At 43.3% G+C, this 18,677-nt stretch overlaps 1 long non-coding RNA gene across 1 annotated transcript in view; it reads right to left on the bottom strand.

Moving 5' to 3' along the window:
- Positions 1 to 2,956: 2,956 nt before the first annotated feature.
- Positions 2,957 to 18,677, bottom strand: part of LOC147580897 (uncharacterized) — a 40,070-nt gene continuing 24,349 nt past the window's right edge. Inside the window, exon 2 of the long non-coding RNA XR_015251179.1 lies at positions 2,957 to 3,218. This is a non-coding gene — a long non-coding RNA (uncharacterized LOC147580897). The remainder of the gene's footprint in view (positions 3,219 to 18,677) is intronic.

Below are 18,677 nucleotides of genomic sequence, written 5' to 3'. Positions count from 1 at the left end.
TGAAATGCTACTTTTATCATGTACTAAATTCTTCTATAAATACTATTTCATTTCTGGGCTTTTGGGTTGTTCCTTTGGTTGGTCTATTAATGTGCCTCTACCAACTGTCTTAATTGTTACAGTTCATATTTTATCTATAGTTATTTTACCTTTTTTAATGTTTATTCATTTTTGAGGGGGGGGAGGGGCAGAGAGAGACAGAGACACAGACACCAAAGCAGGCTTCAGGCTCTGAGCTACCAGCACAGAGCCTGATGTGGGGCTCAAAGTCACCAAGTGTGAGGTCATGAGCTGAGCCGAAGTCAGACGCTTAACTGACTGAGCCGCCCAGGCGCCCCTATAGTTATTTTAATATAAAAATATTTTTCAATTACCCAATTAAATTACTAAAGTTTAACCCTTCCAAAAAAAAAAAATTCCCAGCATTGACTCATATGTTACATTTGTCATGTGGTTTGACACATCCTCTGGTACCCTGTTGTACATCCCTGTAGGATAAAGTTGCCAGCTAAATACATCATGGCCAGTTAAATTTGAATTGCAGATAAACAATGGATAATTTTCAGTTGAAGTATGTCCCATGAATTTTTTTCCTGTTTTTGAAAACCCTACTACAGGTTACTCTATTAAAAAATAATTATCTTAGGGGCACCTGGCCAGCTCAGTCAGTAGAGCATGCGATTCTTGATATTAGGGTGGTGAGTTCAAGCCCTACATTGGGTGTAGAGATTACTTAAAAAATAAAATCTTTTTGGGGCACCTGGGTGGCTCAGTCGGTTGAGCGTCCGACTTCGGCTCAGGTCATGATCTCGCAGTACGTGAGTTCGAGCCCCACATCGGGCTCTGTGCCGACGGCTCAGAGCCTAGAGCCTGCTTCAGATTCTGTGTTTCCCTCTCTCTCTGCCCCTTCCCCACTAATGCTCCATCTCTCAAAAATGAATAAACGTTAAAAAATTTAAAAATAAATAAATAAAATCTTTTTAAAAAAAGAATTATCTTAGTTATATGTGACAAAACCAACTTAAACTAGCATTGGCAAATAGTTACCTATAAAGGCCCAGAAATCAGGGACATCTCAGGGTAGATTTATCTCCAGGTGTGGTCTTAAAAAATGTTACTTGGTCTCTTTCTCCCCATCTCTCATCTCATCTCTGCTTGACTGCTTCTCTTTGCACATTGGCTTCATCCTCCCACGTTGCAGCCTGGGTTCCTCCATGCAACCAGGTAAGACAGCCTCAAATATCTCCAAAATTCCATTCTTCTAGCACCAAAATCCAAGGAGGGGTCTGAATGGCCAGGCTTGAGTCAAGAGTCTTCCTTGGGTAGGGATGGGTGGAAACTTGTAATAACAGTCCCATTGAAACCTCAAGGGGTGAGGCAGGAGTATCCAAGAGTTGGTTTGGGGGGTGGGGTACTGTTTTCAAGGAAGAAGTACAGAAAACCATCGTGGACCAGAAATAGTGTGTACAACTGCCACCGTGGGTCGTACCTAACCCAGTTTGGAAGTAACCAGCTTAACATGGTAATTTCCATTGGAACCACCAGAGGACTTGAGTCCTTAGTGCCTTTGTAACCTATACCTCCCTCCATCTCTCTCTCTCACATCTTTCCCCTGTGCTAAGGCACTGAAAGTAATATTCAGTTATTTAATATTTATTCAATAAATGCTTGCTGACCACTGGCCTGGTGTTCAGGTCAGTGTTGGGCACCATCAACGGGAAAATGAAGAATGTGCTGTGCCCACCATCGAGTTTAGTGTACGTGGTAGTCATTTAAACAAATAACTGTATAGCCTTATATGGTAAGAACTATGATAAGACAACTTCATCAAAAAGAATCACCATGTAGTAGTAACAAACACAACTACTAGAGCCAAAATGCCTGTGTTTGAATCCCAGGACCATAAACTATTGCTTGGACCTTAGGGAAGTTGCTTAACCTCTTCCTGGCTTAGCTCCCTCATCTGTAAAAGGGAGACAATAATAATACCTACGTCATGTGATCATGGTTGTAAGGACTGCATAAGATAATTCTTATAAATCATCTAGCACATGGTTAGGCATGCAGTAAATAGCGAATAATGTTCGCATTGTCAGTAATAAGAATCACTTCTAAAAACCCAGCTCTCTTGAATTTCACACACATCCAGGAATCCTTCCAGGCCTCTTCAGGGTCACACAAGGGATGAGCTCTGGAACTCAGAGTCATTTCCCCTCTCCCTTCCAATAAGAGGCTTCAGCCCCACTTTGCAGCCATCAGTGGCTGCTGACTCTTCTATCTACTAGGCACCTGTCGGAAGCCACAATTCTTATTCCCTTCACATACCTCAGGGCCCTGAAAGGCAGAGTAGAAGCTGAATCCCAGAGATGTACTTGTCTCTGCACTCTGACCCGTACTTCCAGCTCAGAGAGGGCTGATCTGTTGATAGATGCCTCCCTGGGGAGAGTCATACAACTATGGCTTTATCCCCTACCTTTTCTTCCTGAACTGAGACCTCACTGCCATAAAGTAGATTCAGAAGGCTAAAACTTGATCTATTTGGAAACAACAGCAGGACATAGGGCACCAGCTTTAGAAGCTCACACCAGGTCTTCCAGGTGGTATGAACATAGCTATGGCTGAGAACTCATGACCATGGCTGGTGAGAAAGGGAGATCCTCCTGAGGACTTCACCCAATCTTTAGCCCACTCTACCCTGCAAGCGAAATCCATTGAGAGGCGACCTAGCTGCTTCTTTGCAAGGCCTGGAAATAGGTCTTTGCCACCCAGCCTGGGCAACCCTAGGACCTCAGGTGCCCATTTGGCACCTTCAGGATAGCAGCATACCTCATCCATTTTTGTCTGGCTGGGTGGGGAGAAAATGATTCTTCGTTAGTTCTGCCGTGATTGTCTTGCCTCCCTCATGGTAGACAGAGGGTTCACTGCTGGGAATAGAAAAGACCAAAACTCCAGGGTCTGGGGGACAAGTTCTTTTTCTGAAACTCTTTATTAATCCAGGGCAGTTGCATCAACAGGTCATGGTAGCAGGAAGAAGCCTGTTCAAGCGCAATCTACAAGGCAGAACAGGTTTGGCAGGGTGGTTTCGAGTAACTCTTTACTGAAAAGGAGCAATTACTCATTCTTGAAATATGTCTTCTCTTAGATGTATTTTCTCTTTGAGCCCATTTTATTAGCACGGGAAGCTTTCAGCCAGACTCTAGGGGTGCCAAGTCGGAAAGCTGGAAATAGAAACATAAGTGGCTTTTTTGTTGCCTAATACTTTAGTAGGAGCTGAGCTCATGGTTTGGAATGGTGTGCGCAAGCACGAATGCATGCACACGCGCGGACACGTCATTCTGCCATTCTGCTGCCCCAGGGCATGGTGTCTGGAGTGACTGGCTGTCACTGGAGAAAAGGGAAACACGTTTATTAAGCACCAGTTCGTGTTGGCACTAGACAGTGTGCTTTCATTATGTTATCTGATGGGATTTGATTTTGAGGGGTTTTTTAGCTGATGAGGAAACTGAGACCCAAAGAGGTGACATAATCTGAGCAAAATCGCATAGTTAATACACGGCAAAGACAGGAGCCCAAATTATCAGATTCCAGAGCTTACGTTCCTTCCATTGAACACACTGCCTATATGTATGAGACTTTTGAAATCTTGGCCTGAGTGTAACCTGCTCCCTGTAACCCTCTCACTGCAGTTGATGAGCCTGAGTTTTTCAAATGAGTAAGCACCAATGAGTAGCAAGGCGTTCCACATACAAGGGACAGCTCCATGAGAAGTTAAATCTCATTGTATGCAATTTATTCTTCAATAAACGTGACCTAAAAAAAAATGTTGGGTATAGGGACGCCTGGGTGGCTCAGTTGGTTAAACATCCAACTCTCGGTTTCAGCTCAGGTCATGATGTGACGATTTCATGAGTTCAAGCCCCACATTGGGCTCCATGCTGACAGTGCGGAACCTGCTTAGGATTCTCTCTCTCCTTCTCTCTCTGCCCTTCCCCCACTCACGCTGTTTCTGTCTCTCTCATAATAAATAAATAAACTTTAAAAGAAGAAAAAAGATGTTGGGTATAAAATGCACCTAGAAAACAATAATAAAATGATCATCAACTCAATTAAAAAGTACAAACGAGGGGCACCTGGCTGGCTCAATGAGTAGAGCATGTGACTCTTGATCATGGGGTCATGAGTGCAAAGCCCACATGGGGCATAGAACTCACTTGAAAAGTGATAACAATAAAATATAAATCTTTAAAAACATACAACTGAAAAGGAAATATAGATGTCCATTAAAGATCTGAAAGGATACTCATCCTCACTTATAATATTATCAAGCCAAACTAAAAGTCACTGAGATTTATTTATTGCTTATTGGATTGGTAAAGATCCAAAAGATTGATAACCTGTAGGTTAGCCATAAGTGTGGGAAAATAGGAGCTTTCATACATTACCGGCATTGGGATAACTCCTATTAAGGGCAATTTGGTCACGTCTATCAAAACTCCATGTGTACATACCCTTTGACTCAGCAACTTTACTTCTACGAATTTATTTTACAGTTACAGTTGCAGGTATGCAAAATGACGTACATACGAGGTTTTTCACTGAAGCAATGCTTGAAAGAAAGAGCAAAAACCTGAAAAGTTAAATGTCCATCAATAAAGGTGTGGATGAATAAATCAGCACGGGAAGCTTTCAGCCAGACTCTTAGGGGTGCCAAGTTGGAAGGCTGGAAATGGAAACATTAAGTGGCTTTTGTGTGGCTTAATACTTTAGTAGGAGCTGAGCTCGTGGCTTGGAACGGTGTGCACAAGCGCGAGCGTATGGACACGCGCGTGCACGTCATTCTGCCATTCTGCTGCCCCGTCCGTGCAACGGAATACTATGCAGGCGTAGAAAAGAATGAAAAATACTTTTGTGTACTGATATGGAAAACACTCCAACGCATATCACTGATCGAAAAAAGCAAGATGAGAGACGCCTGGGTGGTTTAGTTCGTTAAGCATCCCCCTTCAGCTCAGGTCATGATCTCGACCTGCATGTGGAGCCTGCCTGGGATTCTCTCTCTCCCACGCTCTCTGCCCCTCCCCCACTCACGCTTTCTCTCTCTCTCTCTCTCAAAAATAAATCAACTTAAAAAAAGAGAAAAGCAAGAGGCAGAACAATGTACACAGTAGATACCATTTATATAACAAAGGGAGATACTCCATATGTATAATATCTTATAAATGCTTCCAAAATCTCTTAAAGGATACGCAAGAAAACCAGTAACAGGGGTTATCTGTTGTGGAAGGTAAAGGTGGGAGGGATATATTTCACTGTGTACCTTTTCAAAATTTTGATGTTTACACTTCATGAGTTTTTTAAATTATGGTTGTCTTTAAAGTAAGGAAAGAAAAGAAAAACACTGTGGCACTGGGGCATACCACATGAGCTGGCTGCACTGTGGGACCGTGTCCCCAGTCCATGCTCTACAGCCTGCCTTCTTGAACAGACGGACTCTTCGTTGAATGACTCAAATACCATGCAGCCTCCTAAACTGACACCCTTGAACCCACTCCCCCCAAATCCTTGTGATCGTGGGAAGGAGTGCGGTTGCTTTGTTAGGTGTTCTCAGTTGCAAGTGATTCACCCTGGTTGATGACTCTAATCTAAGCTCCCTCGACAACGTGAGGCTTATTCCACTTGAAAAAGCGACTTTTAGTCTCGAGATTTTAGTCCTAAGAACCCAACGCTCTCGTTCCTTATCTCTTAGATGTCCTTTAAAATGTTTCATTTGCTCACCAAAAAAAGTCTGTTTGGCTCTTGGCCTTCTGAGTTTAAAGGAGAAAAATTTGCTGGGGCACCTGGGTGGCTCAGTCGGTTAGACGTCTGGGGGCACCTGGGTGGCTCAGTCAGTTAAGCGTCTGACTTGGGCTCAGGTCATGATCTCACAGTTTGTGAGTTCAAGCCCCGCGTCACACTCTGTGCTGACAGCTTGCTCAGAGCCTGGAGCCGGCTTCAGATTCTGTCTCCCTTTCTCTCTGCCCCTCCCCCGCCCACACTCTGTCTCTTTCAAAAATAAATAAACATTTTAAAAAATTATAAAAAATAAAAAAATAAACGTCTGACTTAGGCTCAGGTCATGATCTCCAGGTTCCTAAGTTTGAGCCCCGCATCAGACTCTGCACTGACAGCTCAGAGCCTGGAGCCTGCTTTGGATTCTGTGTCTCCTTCTCTCTCTATGTCCTGCCCCTACTTGTGCTCTCTCTCCCTTTCTCTCTCAAAAGTAAATATTTTAAAAAGTCTTTTTAAAGATTAAAAAAAGAAGAAGAAAAATTTGTTCATTTGATTCCAGCATTAATGTAAAGTACTTGAGATCCACAACCTGGAGGCAGGAAAACATTTCTTTGGATATAGAAAGCAAATAGCCATTTAAAAGTTTGACAAATTAGGGATGCCTGGGTGGCTCATTCGGTTAACCATCGAACTCTTGGTCAGCTCAGGTCATGGTCTCAGGGTTCATGAGTTCGAGCCCCACATTGGGCTCTGTGCTAACGGGGTGCAGAGCCTGCTTAGGATTCTCTCTCTCTCTCTCTCTCTCTCTCTCTCTCCCCCCCCCCCGCCCCTCTCCCAATTATGCTCTAAATCTTTCTCTCTCTCAAAAAAAATAAATAAAAGTTTGATAAACTTTGTCAGAATTGAAAACTTCTGCTAATGACAAGACATAGTTAAGAAAACGAAGAGGAGGGGCATCTGGGTGGCTAGGTCAGTTAAGCGTCTGACTTCAACTCAGGTCATGATCTCATGGTTGTGAGTTTGAGCCCCACATCGGGCTCTGCAATGGAAGTGTGGAGACTGCTTGGGATTCTGCCTCTCTCCTCTCTCTCTGCCCCTCCCCTCGAGCTTTCTCTCTCTCTCTCCAAATAAATAATAAAAACTTAAACAAAACAAAAGAATAGGAAAGGGACGCCTGGGTGGCTTAGTCAGTTGAGCATTCGACTCTTGATTTTGGCTCAGGTCGTGATCCCAGGGTCTTGGGATTGGGATTCTCTCTCTCTCTCTCTCTCTCTCTCTCTCTCTCTCTGTCCCTCTGTCCCTCTCACCCACTCGCACTTGTTCTCTCACTGAAATTTAAAAAAACTGGCGCCACCTGGGTGGCTCAGTCAGTTGAGTGTCAGACTTTGGCTCAGGTCATGATCTCATGTTGTGGGTTTGAGCCCCATGTCCAGCTTTGCACTGACAATGTGGAGCCTGCTTCGGATCCTTTGTCTCCCTCTCTCTCTGCCCCTCCTCCCCTCACACTCTCTCCCTCTCAAAAATGCATAAACATTAAAAAATTAAGTTAAATTAAATTTAAAAAAGAAAATGGAATGGAAAACCATAGACTGAAACAATATATATTCATGAAACATTTATTTCACAAATGACTTGCACCCAAAATGTATTTTTTTTTTATTTTTTTTTTCAACGTTTATTTATTTTGGGGACAGAGAGAGACAGAGCATGAACGGGCGAGGGGCAGAGAGAGAGGGAGACACAGAATCGGAAACAGGCTCCAGGCTCTGAACCATCAGCCCAGAGCCCGACGCGGGGCTCGAACTCACGGACCGTGAGATCGTGACCTGGTTGAAGTCGGACGCTTAACCGACTGCGCCACCCAGGCGCCTCCCAAAATGTATTTTTAAAGACCAATAAGAAAATGACCTCAAAATATTTAATGAGCAAAAGACTTGGGCATTCACAAAAGAAAATATACAAAAGGCCAATAAACCCATAAAAAAGTGCTCAAAAGTGTTATGCATTAGGGAAACGTACAAATTATAATCACAGTGAGATACCATCCCAAACTCACTATAATGGCTAAAATTAAAAAGACTGAAAATACCAAATGTTGGCAAAAGTGGATTAACTAGGATACTCCTCTGTTGCTAGCAGGAGTGAAAAATGGTACGACTGCTTTGGGAAAATGTTTGGCAGCTTCCTATAAAGTTAAATACCCGATGACTCAAGAATTTCACTCCTGAGCAATTACTTCAAGCTAAATGAACAGTATGTCTTTGCAAAGACTTGTACAAAAATGTTCAAAGAAGTTATTTTCCATAATAACCTCAGGCTGGAAACAACCCAAATGGGCATCCCAGAATGGTGAAACAGATTTGTACAATAGAAAATTAGTCAACGGTAAAGAGGAACAAACTACAGATATACACAGCAGTGTGAATGAACTTTGTAGATACAAACGTTATGTGGAACGAAGAACGCCAGATATAAAAGAGTTCACAGTGTTTTTGGGGCGCCTGGGTGGCGCAGTCGGTTAAGCGTCCGACTTCAGCCAGGTCACGATCTCGCGGTCCGTGAGTTCGAGCCCCGCGTCGGGCTCTGGGCTGACGGCTCAGAGCCTGGAGCCTGTTTCCGATTCTGTGTCTCCCTCTCTCTGCCCCTCCCCCGTTCATGCTCTGTCTCTCTCTGTCCCAAAAATAAATAAAAAACGTTGAAAAAAAAATTAAAAAAAAAAGAGTTCACAGTGTTTTCAATTATATAAGGACCTAGAACAGGTAAATCTAATTTATGGTGGAATAAAATGAAAAAATTGGTTGCATCTGGGGGTGTCAAATTGCTGAGGCAATGAAAATGGTGAAAATATTCTATATTTTGGTAGGGATGTGAGTCTCATCAATGAAGACATTTGTCAAAAGTCATCAAATTATGCCTTAAAAGGTGTGCATCTCAGGACACCTGGGTGGCTTAGTCAGTTAATCGTCCAACTTGGTTTGGCTCAGGTTATGATTTCATGGTCATGAGACTGAGTCCTGAGTTGGGCTCCACACTTGGCGTGGAGCTTGCTTGGGATTCTTTCTCTCTTTCTCTCTGCCTTCTACCCTGGCTTGTGTTCTCTTTCTCTCTCTGTCTCTCTCTCTCAAAATAAATAAACTTGAAAAAAATTAATATTTATTTTTGAGAGAGGGGGGAGGGAGGGACAGAGAGAGAGAAGGAGACACAGAATCTGAAGCGGGCTCCAGGCTCTGAGCTGTCAGCACAGAGCCCAACACAGTGCTCGAACCCACGAACCGCAAGATCTTGACCTGAGCCAAAGCTGGACACTCAAAACCAACTGAGTCATCCAGGTGCCCATAAATAAGTAAACTTTAAAAAAAAAAATGTGTGAATCTCACTGTCCATCCTCCTTCCCCCCAAATCTGTAAATAAATATTGACCTCTACTTGGTAGATTAGGCTTGAGTAGATGAGAAAATATACTGAAGGTAATGGCAGCCAATTTTCTCACGGTTCAAAAAAGGGAATTACAAAAAGAGGGAATATGCCACGTGATGTTGGATTAGAATTAGAGGTATCAGTAGGAACTTACGACTTTACACAGATTTCCTGGCTTTGTCCACTGAGAGAGCCTAGAGAAGCAATGACATACAGCTGACAATGGGCATCTTGGTTTCTAAATGCCATTCTCCAAAAAGGGGAACCAGGGTTTCTTGGAGAACAGATTTTGGCAAAGAAAGAATGAGATGAACCCGAAATATCTTCTTGTGCCAGAAAGTAGGAAAGCAAGTGCTCAACGAACACTGGGGTTATATCAAAAGAACACAGGAGCCAGCCTGAAGGGGCTCCCGGTGGCCAAATCTGGGATGATTTGAGCATCAAAAATAAATAATGATGTTACCGGATTATAACTTATGGAATCAAATAAGAATCCACAAGTCTATTCTGATATAAATTTAAAAAATGAGTAAGTAATGGAAAATAAAGAGATCTTCCTTAGAACAGAATCCTATCTGCTAATATAGAAGGAATGACAGAGTTAGAAAATCATCATGGATATGGAAACTTGAGGGTTAATGTGTGATAAGGAAAATTCTCAAAGCATCTCTTCCCAAATTACTTTTTAGCTATCTAGGGGAAAATAATAAGTTTACAGTGGAGAGTTCTGGCAGCCTCCACCATAACCAAGTGATCAAAATAAACATTATTAATATTGGAACAGACCAACATCATGTACCTCCTGCAATCATATTATATTCCTGTCAAAATGCATAATCTGAATTCAAGGTTGAGGGAACATCAGCCAAACAAAAAATGAGTGATGTTCTGCAAATAAAAGGCTCTACTTTTCAAAAATGTCAAGGTCAAGAAAGACAAAGTAAGGCCGAGGAGTTGTTTCAGGTTAGAGGAAACTAAACATTCAAGACAACTGAATAAATGCAAAGTATAATTCTGAACTGGACATTCAGTTGAGAACCAAAATAGGTATAATGGATACTATCTGGGCAAATATTTTGAATATAGGACTGTATTCGTTTCCTATGACTGCTGTCACAAGTTACCACAAATTTGGTACATTATAATAAGGCACATTTATTCTCTGACAGTTCTGAAGACCAGAAATCTGAAATCAGTTTCACTGGGCTGAAATCAAGGTGTTGGCAGTTGTGTTCCCTTGGTAGGGGTAAAGCACACAATGTCCCCAACTTACTTTTGAATAAATCACAAATGGGGCAAGATATAAACAATTAAGGAATCTGGGTAAAAGGTGTACAGGAGCTCCACAATTTGAACTATTTTTGGAACTCATCTGTAAGTTTGATTATGTTAAAAACATTTTTTTTAATGCTTATTTTTGAAGGAGAGAGAGAGACAGAGTGTGAGCAGGGGAGGAGCAGAGAGAGTGGGAGACACAGAATCTGAAGCAGGCTCCAGGCTCTGAGCTGTCAGCACAGAATCTGACGCGGGGCTCAAACCCACCGAGCGGTGAGATCATGACCTGGGCCGAAGTCAGATGCTTAACTGACTGAGCCACCCAGGCACCCCTGATTACGTTAAAATTTAATGGTACCAATAGAATAACTAGTAGGGATCATAGAAGCAGGGCTATAAGACTAAAGTTTCATGACAGTTCTAAGGTCACTGGGATAGATTCCTAATCAGAGGCAGGAAAATGGTTTCGATACTTCCTTGCATTTGTATGATGTTTGTTTTTTAAATTATTTCACAGCAAGGCTTGATTTGATCTTTGTAATCACCTTGTGGGATTAGAAGGGCAGGTGTATTTTTTAAATGTTTATTTTGAGAGAGAGAGAGAATGTGAGACAGAGAGAGAGAGAGAGAGAGAGAGCAAGAGAGAATCGCAAACAGACTCCATGCTCACTGTAGAGCCCAACACGGGGCTTCATCTCACGACCATGAGATCATGACCTGAGCCAAAATAGTCAGATGCTCAACCGACCGAGCCACCCAGGTGCTCCAGAAGAGCACATATCCTATTCCCAATGGACAAATGAAAAACTGAGTCACTTAAGATCCCACATGAGGTTAGTGGTTCCCTTGAGAGGCTCTCCTCCAGGCAGTTATTCAGGGATCTAGGCTCTGTCCTTGGGAGGGAGGATGGGGTGAGGTAGTCCTTGGCTTCCAGCTGTGTGGATAAGGAAGAGAAAGTAGAAGTGTGGGTGGGATGTTTTAAACTGGGAAATGGGACATATCACATCTACATTCGATCAACCAGAATTCAATCCATTAAATGCATGGAGATCTGGAAAATGTCGTCTTTCTGTGTGGCCAAAAGGAACATAAAACAGTTGAGTAAATACCCAGCTTTGGCTCTGTCATGCTGGCTATGTAAACTCCAGTAATTTAAAACAACAACAACGGGACGAAAATCTTAAACAAAACAAAACCAAAAACCTGAACAATTTATTTAAACTCTTTCTAGATTTTCTCCTTCATCAAATGAAGGCAGTAAGACTACATAGGGTTGTTGCATTAAATGAAGCACCTAGGGGCCCCTGGGTGGTTCAGTTGGTTAAGAGTCTCTTGGTTTCAGCTCAGGTCATGATCTCATGGTCCATGAGTTCTAGCCCTGCCTCGGAGCCTGCTTGGGATTCTCTCTCTCTCTCTCTCTCTCCCTCTCTCTCTCTCTCTCTCTCTCTCGCCCTCAAAATAAATAAATAAGCTTTATTTAAATTTTTTTAAATATTTATTTATTTTTGAGAGAGAGAGAGAGAGAGAGAGAGAGAGAGAGACAGTGTGAGCGGGGGAGGGCCAGAGAGAGGGAGACACAGAATCCGAAGCAGGCTCCAGGCTCTGAGCTGTCTGCACAGAGCCCGACGCGGGGCTCGAACTCACGAACCGTGAGATCATGACCTGAGCCGAAGTCGGACGCTTAACCAACTGAGCCACCCAGGGGCCCCTTAAATCAATAAACTTAAAAATTTTTGTTTTCAACGTTTATTTATTTTTGGGACAGAGAGAGACAGAGCATGAACGGGGGAGGGGCAGAGAGACAGGGAGACACAGAATCGGAAATAGGCTCCAGGCTCTGAGCCATCAGCCCAGAGCCCGACGCGGGGCTCGAACTCACGGACCGCGAGATCGTGACCTGGCTGAAGTCAGACGCTCAACTGACTGCGCCACCCAGGCGCCCCTAAATCAATAAACTTTAAAAATTTTTTTTTTCAACGTTTATTTTATTTTTGGGACAGAGAGAGACAGAGCATGAACGGGGGAGGGGCAGAGAGAGAGGGAGACACAGAATCGGAAACAGGCTCCAGGCTCTGAGCCATCAGCCCAGAGCCTGACGCGGGGCTCAAACTCACTGACCGCGAGATCGTGACCTGGCTGAAGTCGGACGCTTAACCGACTGCGCCACCCAGGCGCCCCTAAATCAATAAACTTTAAATGAAGCACCTAATGCACATGGTATGTACAACACAGCGCCTCCTCACACGTGGTAAACCACAAATGCTTGTTATTAGTATTCTAAAACTTCTCATGTCTCTTACACTCCCAGTTACATTAATTCCCTGGCTGGGGCTGGAGTTATTCATGCCAAACCTTTCCGTGTGCTGCCCATTTGTACCTTGTTTTCTGCCCACAGTGTAATGGAGATTAGTCTCCCCAGAAAGAAAGATCAAGGCCTTGCAGTAGGGCCCACATGGCAGGACATAAGGTGAAAAGCAATGGGTTACAGAGTGTCATTTTGCAAAATTTACCATCATGGAGATGCATGGGGGCCATTGCAGGCGCCCCTGAACCCCCTGGGGTTGCTGACATGGCCCTTCTGTTCTAAACAACAGGTGTGGACAAACTTCCAACAAAGCTGGCTAAGGAGTCTATTCTCAACTCGGGAATTGAGAGGGAAAAGAAGGAATGGTATCCAGGAGAGGTCAGATGTTACATCTGTCGGTAGTTGACAACTTTCCCCACACTCAGTGCCACAGTAGTTTAAGGTGGCCCAACTAATGCCGTCCAAAGAAACCTAACTAAGGACACTCTGGGCTTCCTGGTGACCTAAGAACAGAACGCTGGAATTCATGAACAGGAGCAGGACCCTTTCTTTTCTCCCAGATGGAAATGTCCTTTTCATTCTGGAAATGGGCACCTGGGGCCGGAATTTGAGACCTGCAGCTTACATAGACCCTACTCCATTTTCTACACACAGCCAAACCAGAATTTGGCCCACCACAGAGGGTGGTTTAACCTACCACCAATCTTCCAGAGTTGAGAAGTTTGGCAAATTTGGTACACAGTGTAATTCATAGTGGTATAGCCAAAGTATTCCTCTCTTGGATTAGTAGAGGACCCACATTTGAGAACACAGTAAAGTAAAAACTCAAGACTCCAGATCAAAATCCGAATCCACTGGGGCTCAGTCGGTTGAGCGTCGTACTTTGGCTCAGGTCATGATCTCGCAGTTTGCGGGTTCAAGCCCCTCATTGGGGCTCTATGCTGACAGCTCAGAACCTGGAGCCTGCTTTGGATTCTGTGTCTCCCTCTCTCTGCCCTTCCCTCGCTCGCTTTTTCTCTTTCTCTCAAAAATAAATAAACATTAAAAAATATATAAAAAAAAAATGAATCCACTTGAAACAAATAGCAACTTTTACTGAAGCCTTAACTCAAACATGCAACTTTTGGTCCTTCTTATGAGAAGCCCTCCCAACATCGCTAGTGGTTAGTTGCAAACCTTAAACTTCTTTATTGCTCAAATCAACATGAGTGGGTTCAGAACTCCTCTCGTGGCGCCTGGGTGGCTCAGTTGGTTGGGCTTCTGACTTCGGCTCAGGCATAATCTCACAGCTTGTGAGTTTGAGCCCCATGTCGGGCTCTGTGCTGACAGCTCAGAGCCTGGAGCCCGCTTTGGATTTTGTGTCTCCCTCTCTCTCTCTGCCCCTCCCCCACTTGTGCTCTGTCTCTCTCAAAAATAAGATAAACATTAAAAAAAAAAAAAAAAAAAGAGAACTCCTCTCATCTCCATGTAAGACCAAAGTCCAGACAGCCTTCCCCCAAGATCGATGTGAGGCCCTGCTTAATTGTGCTGTGTTTGCTGACTGAACTAGCTCCCTGACCTCTGGGACTCTGGACCTGTCTCTACGGTCCTGTTTTGTTTCTCCCTTACCTTATTTATTTTAAGTTTTATTTATCTTTTTAAATTGAGAGAGAGATTGAGAGAGAGAGTGCAAGCGGGAGAGGGGCAGAGGGAGATAGAATCGTAAGCAGGCTCCACACTCAGTGAGGAGCCCCACGAGGGGCTTGATCCTGTGACCCTGGGGTCATGACCTGAGCCAAAACTGAGAGTCAGACGCTCAACTGGCTAAGCCACCCAGGCCTCCCACCCTTTTGCTTTAGTGACCTTGGTGGACTTGATTCCTTTCTGCCAGATCCTGGGAAGTCTTGTTCTCCTACCACTTATCAAGGGTGGCTCCAGAATCTCTGTCATGGGGTTCTTAAAAGGGACAGGCCGTTTGGAAGGTGATTAGGCATGTCTCTCTTGTTGTGCATTTCCAGGGGTATCCCTTGCCCAGTATTTCACGTAAATGATACCCCTTAGAGCTATGAGACTTAAGGGCTCTGAATTTCAGGAGTTAGGAAGCTGAATTTCCCTAATACGTTTTCTACTTAAACTGCCTGTTTATTTGGAGTGTCTTGATGAGTAGGGAGGCTAAAACTACTCTCAAGCCACCTCTCAGTGGCTACCCACTGAGTAGCTACCCCCGTTACCCACCCATGACCGGAGGTGAAAATAAATGCGGAGAAAGTTTGAAATCCAAGGTTGTGGGAGTCTGCGGTTACCACCAGCGCCTTCTGAAGGGTCAAGAAGCTACACGAAGTGAGCCTAAAATGAAAACTAGAGGAGGAAAGAAAAAAAGAGAAAAAATTTTCCAGAGGCAATTCTACATACATAAGCTCTTAATTCCTCTCTGCTGGTTCCAGGAATGATGGCTCATGAAACCATGGTGGTTAAAACGCTTTTCAGGGTACCTGTGTGGCTCAGTGGATTAAGCGTCTGACTCTTCATTTCAGCCCAGGTCATGATCTCCCTGTTCATGGGTTCGAGCCCCACGTTGGGCTCCACCTTGCCTGGGATTCTCTCCCTGACCCTCCCCCGCTCTTTCACTCTCTCTCAAAAATAAAAATAAGATTAAATAGATAAAAGGCTTTTCTGAAGAGGAAAGTAGTGTGGGGTCATGATTCAGGTGACTCAAGTTCACATTCTAAGTCCTGCTTTCCCAGGCAGTCTCTTGCTGTAAAATGGGATCAGTGACCCAGACCACCTCACAGGTTTCTGTGAGGCTCAAATAAGATAATGATATGAGAGTGTACAAAGGGATTTGGTTTGCTACGAATTTTAAGTTTCAGTTTATCTAAAAACTTCTGACCTTCTTGGAATTTCCTCAAAAAATTTTAGGGAACCTGACAATCATTTCAAATGCAACTTGTTTTTGTAAACTCCCCTTCTTCCTCCCACATATTTCTGTCTAGAGTATCTGTAAAGTCCCCTTTTATTTTTTTAAAACATATTTTTGATGCTTATTTTTCACACACACACACACACACACACACACACACACACACACACACAATGCGAGTGGGGGAGGGGCAGAAAGAGAGGGAGACACAGAATCTGAAGCAGGCTCCAGGCTCTGAGCTGTCAGCACAGAACCCAACGCAGGGCTCGAACCCACCAACTGATAAGTCGGAAGCTTAACCAACTGAGCCACCCAGGAACCCCTAAACTCCCCTTTAATAATGCAAGTGCCCTGGGGCACCTGGGAGGCTCAGTCTGTTGAGCATCCGACTTCGGCTCAGGTCATGGTCTCACACCTCATGAGTTGGAGCCCCGCTTCAGGCTCAGAGCCTGGAGCCTGCTTCAGATTCTGTGTCTCCCTCTCTCTCTGTCCCTAACCCACTCACATTCTGTCTCTGTCTCTCTCAAAAATAAAAATAAACATTAAAAAAATTAAAGAATAATAAAGAAAGAAAAAATAATGCAAGTGCCCTGGGGGAAAGTCATGGCTGACACTCTTTCAGGTTAACACCTTCTTTGTCCATGAATGCTTCAGCTCTGAGCAGGAATGAGATGTGGGCTGGGCCTTTGGGAAGGAAGGAAAGACCACAGCTTGGCAAAGAAACTCAGAGACCTGATAGCAGATGGCAGAAAACAAATTTACTTTGTCTCCTAATTCTGCTGAGGGGAAAACCCAGGCACGACTACCTGCCATTTGGTAATGTGTGCCGATGCCTATCCAAAGGGGGGCGAATCATTTGTGTTCCTCTCTGTGATAACTGTATACCTTTGTAAATGTGTAAGTATAAATTATATTTAACCCCACCCCTTAACTGACAAATGATAAATGGCTGGATTAGAGTTGGGATCCGAGGTTCACCTGGAATCTGGGGTTTCAGCACTGCATCAGCCTTCTTTCAACATATGTTCACCCATGAGAAGTAGAATAGGACAGGACTAGGAAAATAGTGAATTTTCTCAGGAGAAAAGCTCAGATTTGTCCTTTTGTACTGTGAAGGGAACCTGGCCATTTTTTTATAAGCTGCGTTTTTCAAACTCTGAATTTTTAGTCTTAGTATTTATCATCCAAACACCAAATAAGCAGCTTTCCTCTTGCTGCTCTGACACCTTTTAATAAAACTTTTTTTAATCTGCATTTTTTTTTAGTTTATTTTTTTTAGTTTGAGGGGTTGGAGAGGGGCAGAGAAAGAGGGAGAGAGAGAGAATCCCAAGCAGGCTCTGTACTGTCAGCACAGGGCCTGACATGGGGGTCCATCTCACAGACCGTGAGATAAAGACCTGAGCTGAAATCTAGAGTCAGAGGCCAACTGAGCCACCCAGGCACCCCATTTTTAGTAACATTTAAAAAAAATAAGGTATAATAAGGAGCGTCTGGGTGGCCTAGTCGGTTAAGCATCCGACTTCAGCTTAGGTCATGATCTCATAGTTCGTGTGTTTGAGCCCCGTATCGGGCTCTGTGCTGACAGCTCAGAGCTTGGAGCCTGCTTTGGATTCTGTGTCTCCCTCTCTCTCTGCCCCTCCCCTGCTTGAGCTCTGTTTCTCTCTCTCTCTTGCTCTCTCAAAAAATAAACATTAAATTTTTTAAAAAATATTAACATATAATGATATCCAGTAAAGTGTGAAAATATTAAGCTTGATGAATTTTTACCCATGTATATACCTGTGTAACACCAGATCACGTTACATTGAATGTTTCCAGCACCTTAGAAGGCTCTCATGGTTCCACCCAGTCAATAGCCTTGTTCTTCCTCCCCATCTTCCCAGAACCGACAATCCAGCCTCTATCAGCAGAAATTAGTTTTGCCCATCTTATCAATACAATCAGACAGAATATGCTGCACATATGTTCTTTCAACATTATGTCTGGGCAATTCATCCATGTTGTTGCATATAGCAGGAGTTCGTGTTTGTACGCAGCATCCCATTCTGTGGATAGATCACAATGCCAACGGTTCATTGGCATTGCACGTATCCAGTTTTTAGTGATTATGAATTGTAGTGCTGTGGGCATCCTTATGTTTCTGATAGTGGACATAAGCCTTCTCTTCCCTTAGATACATCTCTAGGAGAGAAATTGTTGGATTGGTGGTAAGCATGGGTTTAATTTCAATAGGTAAAGACGAACAGTTTTTCAAAAGTAGTTGTACCAGTTTATTCCCACCACAACTGTATGAGAGTTCTAGTTGTTCTTCAACCTTGCCAATACTCAGTATTTCTATTTTAAATAATTCGTGTCATTCTAATGAGCATGTATCTCATTTGTGGGTTTTAATTTGCAACCAGTGTCTTAAAAGGTACATAGGCTCATTGAGAATTTTGGATATTCTCTTTTTTGAGTTTAAGAGCCTGTTTAAGTCCCTTACCCATTTTTTTTTCCTTTGAAAACGTTTTATTTTAGAGAGAAAGAGCACATGTGCATGAGCAGGGGAGGGAAAAGAGAGAGAGAATCCCAAGCAGGCTCTTTGCTGTCAGTGCAGAGCCTGAGTTGGGGCTCAATCCCAAAACCCTGGGATCATGACCTGAGCTGAAATCAAGAGTTGGACGCTCAACCAACTGAGCCACCGAGGCACCCCAAGTCTCTTACCCATTTAACAATTGGGTTGTCTTTTACTTAGTTATTTATAGAAGTTTTTATAATATATATTTTGTATTTGAGTCAATTATTGGATGCATGCATTATGAATATATTTTTTCAGTCTGTGACTCACCTTTTCACTCCCTTAATGGTGTTTTTCATAATTTTAACATAGTTCATTTTATCAATTACTTATTTTATGTTTGGTACTTTTTGTGTCTTATTTAAGAATCTTTTGCCTACTCTTGCTTTTTTTTTTTTTTAATTTTTTCTAGTGAGAGAGCACAAGCCCGGGAGAGGGGCAGAGGGAGATAGAGAG

The sequence above is a fragment of the Puma concolor genome, chromosome B2 (assembly GCF_028749965.1).
Source record: "Puma concolor isolate L17-30 chromosome B2, mPumCon1.1.hap2, whole genome shotgun sequence".
Lineage (NCBI taxonomy): Eukaryota > Metazoa > Chordata > Mammalia > Carnivora > Felidae > Puma > Puma concolor.
The sequence above is the reverse complement of the archived record's forward strand: the minus strand, read 5'-3'. Positions and strand labels throughout refer to the sequence as shown.